We start from the raw sequence: 4,715 nt of genomic DNA, 5'->3' as shown, positions 1-4,715 counted from the left end.
AAAAAGTATACAAACAAATTTTATCGATTCTACGTGTTTCGCCTTCACCTTGAATTTTCAAGTGCACAAGACTGGAGAATCTGACAACAGTTCGCGTTGAAAACCAATCAACTTGCTTGCTTGCTGGTGTTGACCAATGGGATAGATTTTCAACGCGGAACGCTGTTTGGTTCTTAAGTCTTGTGCTCTTGAAAATTTGAGGTGTGGCTTCGTTCTATAATCCCCTTAAAGGACATTTTTCTTCCGCCATTAAGTTCCTAAAACAGTGTTCGCTAAGACCGCTTCAACTTACACAGAAAAAAATATTTAAATTTCAATTTGATTACACTACATTGTCTACCAGTAAAAATAAATCAAATTCGTGTGTTGTTACAGCATTATTAAATTTTGATGCTCCAAATATGTGCATGAAAATAAACTTAAATTTACAGCACATTTTTAGGTGTCTAGTTTTACACATATTTGAAATCAGAAATCTGCCAGCTCACTGCTTAAGAATGTAATAAAACAAGATATTAAACCATGTATGAAACATCAATTTGTTCAGCTTGGTCATAAAGAGGCATTCATTCAAAGTTTTTACGGAAAATCTGCGGACACCCAGAGCCGAGTGTATACTATGCCTTAGATTTCATGCAAAAACAATTCTCATCGTTTTAACTTTGGTGCACACTTGAACAGACTCTCTGAGTTCGGTAACTTTTTTACAGATTACTTTTCCTGTTGGAAGTGGCTTGAAAACTGCGTTTGACTAGGTGTTTGGCATATTTGTTTAATGTATCAATGTCTGCGATGTGTCGCAAAATCCCTCCAACTAAAATTTCATTTGTTTCATCGGAATGATTACAAGCACCAACAGATAAACAGCAACCGGAACGAATGTTCAACATGGAATAGAATGAGCGAACGTTATCAGGTAGTGGCACATGGCGTTTCCTACGAGAGCGTAGTGAATTTATGAAATTCATACGTATTCATAAGTGAAAAATAAAAACTCGACCATCTTAACAGAATATCATGTCTTCTTTCATATCGAATATGTTTTTAATATACAGTCGACTCTCCACATCTCGATGTTCTACATCTCGATATCTCTCCCTATGTCGATGATTTCATAAGTCATTTCAGTCTGCATACATTTTCACTCTCCATATCTCGATATCTCCATATCTCGATGTGTTTCTGTTGATTTTTCGTTCTCAATTTTCTCTCCGTATGTCGATATGATCAATATCGAAGGTTACTAGACCAAAGTTTTGGGATTCAAAACAAATTAGGAGCGCAAAATGACGGCTGTTTGTGTACACAGAAAAAAATATTTAATTTTCAATGTGATGTAAACTGAAGTCTACTGTAAAAATAAATCAAATTCGTGTGTTATTACAGTATCATGTAAATTTAAATTATTATACATTTAAATTTCAACTAAAAATAGTTGAATATTACATGATTGTGTAAATTTAAAGTGAATTCAATTGAAAAATAATGGATTGGTCGTTGAAATTTACGTTTATTTTGATGCTCCAAATATGTGCATGAAAATAAACTTAAATTTACAACATATTTTTAGCTGTGTACTACTTTCTTGGCAACGGAGTGTTTTTCAATCTAGTATTCATAAAAAAATTGTTCTTTGTCTCGATCTCTCGCTATCTCGATGGTCCCTTCGATATCGAGATGTGGAGAGGCGACTTTATCACGAAAATTTGGGTGGCTTGTAAAATTACAGAAATTCCAGAGATCAGCATTCATTTGATAATTACAGATTTACGGTAAATTAAATTACATTCCATTGAACCTGCTTCGGTAAACTTTACCGATCAATTAGCAAATTTTGGCATTTAGTCCTTCTGATCCAAATTACTGATTGATCGGTATTTTTTTTCATTACCGAACACATTACCGACCGTTCAGCTGTTGAGATTTCGGTAAATGAATTACCGAAGTCGGTAGTTTTTTCCAAGTGTGTGGGTCGCGAAAAATAAGACGGTCAGTCGGGAGGGTCGTGCATCCAAAAAGTTTGGGATCCTATAGTTTAGATACATTGCTGTTATTGTGTTCTGATCCATAATATGAGTCGATTTGATCCATAATACGGAACCTCTTCTCCCAATGATCCATATCTGTGGGATGGACAACGTTTGAAATTTTGTTATAAATTGACATTTTTTGGTAAATTAACGTGAGCATTGTATTGTATTCCCGAAAACAACTATATTGTGCAGTGCCCGGGAGGTAATTTTGCTTTTTACAACGTCACCATGACTTTTATTCATATTCGATTCTGAGAAATGACCCTTAGTTGATCCATAACTGTGGGGTGATTGCAGTTCACATACTTCAGAACAAATAAGTGCTGTCAAAGCCTTATAACGTTTGGAGTTTACATGTACACGACGAAACGTGTCAAATGTACAATTTGAAATTTAAACTGCGAAAAGAAACCACGTGCTCCGGTGGGGATCGAACCCACAACTTCCTTCCGATCCCGGTTCGAACCCCACCAGAGTACGTGGTTTCTCCTCGCAGTTTCAACAATTTGTACATTTGACACGTGTACATGTAAACTTCAAACGTCAAAACCTAATAACAACAAGATTCCTCAGGCAGGGATTGCTCATAAATTGACCATTAATAAACTGTGCAACAAATAAGTGCTGTTCGCATGGCCAACCGGTGTATTACTAAGTAAAGAATGCATATTAATGAAAAAATGCATTTTGGTCATATTAGCGCTTACATCGTCGATGCAAATATGGGCAGTGATCAATGGCCATCTAAATACAGTCGAAGGTTGTTATCACGACAGCGCAAGGGGCCGTCGAGAATAGTTACTGTAAGTAATAGTTAATATATTGAAATATTTTTGAAGGGTCAGGAAAATGTCGCTAAAAAGTTATTGCTATAAGTTATTGTTATAAGGCGAATGTATTACACTCGTTGCTGTTTTGTAGCCGCATTAAAGCTATCAGTACAGCTTAAGAACAACAATTGTTTACTAATGCCGATTGAAAAATCGATAGAGAAAACCACTCTGACTTGTTTAAGTAGGATAAGTAGGTTTAATACGCCCCTAAGGAAAAATTGAGTCCTATTTTTTCAATGAAATCTTCTTCTTCTTCTTCTTATTTCTGGCATTAACGTCCCCACTGGGACAAAGCCTGCTTCTCAGTTTAGTGTTCCTATGAGCACTTCCACAGTTATTAACTGAGACCTTACTTTGCCAATTGACCAATTTTGCATTTGTATATCGTGTGGCAGGTACGAAGACACTCTATTTCCTGGGAGTCGAGAAAATGTTCAACCCGAAAAGATCCTCGACCGGTGGGATTCGAACCCACGACCCTTAGCTTGGTCTTGCTGAATAGCTGCGCGTTTACCGCTACGGCTATCTGGGCCCCGAAATCTTGTTTTTATTTAATAACACGATTGACCATGTTACTGCAACTACTTGAGCATTTTTTCCCGCTCAAATTCTGGCTATATCAGGTTTGAATTTTAGTTTAAAAATTGGGTCCATAAACGAACCTTGACACTTTTGATCATGTTTGACGTTCGCTTAGTTGACAAAAACACCCCTGTGTAGTTTTGACATTGGGGTTGTTCCTATCAGGCATTTCGAAAGGGACACGGAAAACAAAATACACCCAAAATTTGAGTTTAAGTCAAGGGATAAAACAAAACCTAAAAACAAAAAAAAATGTTTTTTGGACTTAAACCAACGGAAAACAAGAAGCACCTAGCCTAAACGTCCCACAGTAAAGCGATAGTACGCCTTACTATAGTAGGATAGTACGCCCCACAACAACGGAGCTGTACACCGATACCGATGGAACCCGAGCCGGACAAAAGTAAAAAAAAATCGAACAGAAATCAGCTGTTGCGGCATCATCTGCTATAGGCCATTTAATCCAGCTAAAGATGGGGCGTATTGACCAGTTTTGAGTTGTAGAAAAACTCGTAAATGAAAACATTTATCTACATTAACAATATAATGATATAACAGTTTTTGCATTCTATTTAGTGTATAACTTGATGCTAGACTTCCGGTTTCTTGGTTTAATTCCGCATGATAATGCTTAATTTGATAACATCAAAAGTTAGATCGATTTGCCGCATTTTTATTTTTCGCTCTATCTTTGATATAAGGTCCACCAAACTCGCCCATAGTAGACTGATATCACAAATAAGTAGCGTTTAGAATCGATTTTATTCTGGAATCATCACGGACTCCTTGTTTATTGAATGGGGCGTATTGCCCGGTTGGGACGCGTTATACCTTTTTACCCTATAGCGAAGCCATTTAAGAATGGAAGACGGGGTTTCTCTCGATGGCCATGCGGTGAAACAAGTTATAAGCCATCAATATCTGGCTGTTGAAAACCTGTTAATTTTTAGCGATTACGAGATATAACCACAGACAAACAGTTGTAACACTAAGGAAATTTTCATCGACCACACATTGAACGACATTTCAAGTTTGCTATGTTTCAAAATTCACACCCAGAGGCGCGCACATCGTTTTTCTTCTTGTTTGACGTTTCACACTACCGCCATCTGCAGGTATTGGTGCACTAAACTGTGTTTCGTGCAACATGCTCACCAGATGATGATGGTGTATGCTGGGCGATAGGGTTTTGTTGAAATTTTTTGTAAGTGTTACGTCTGTTTGTCTGTGATATAGCTATCATGAAACATTCTTGGTTGAAATTTGT

This window comes from Aedes aegypti, chromosome 1 (genome assembly GCF_002204515.2).
Source record: "Aedes aegypti strain LVP_AGWG chromosome 1, AaegL5.0 Primary Assembly, whole genome shotgun sequence".
Classification (NCBI taxonomy): Eukaryota; Metazoa; Arthropoda; class Insecta; order Diptera; family Culicidae; genus Aedes; species Aedes aegypti.
This window is presented reverse-complemented; position numbering follows the sequence as displayed.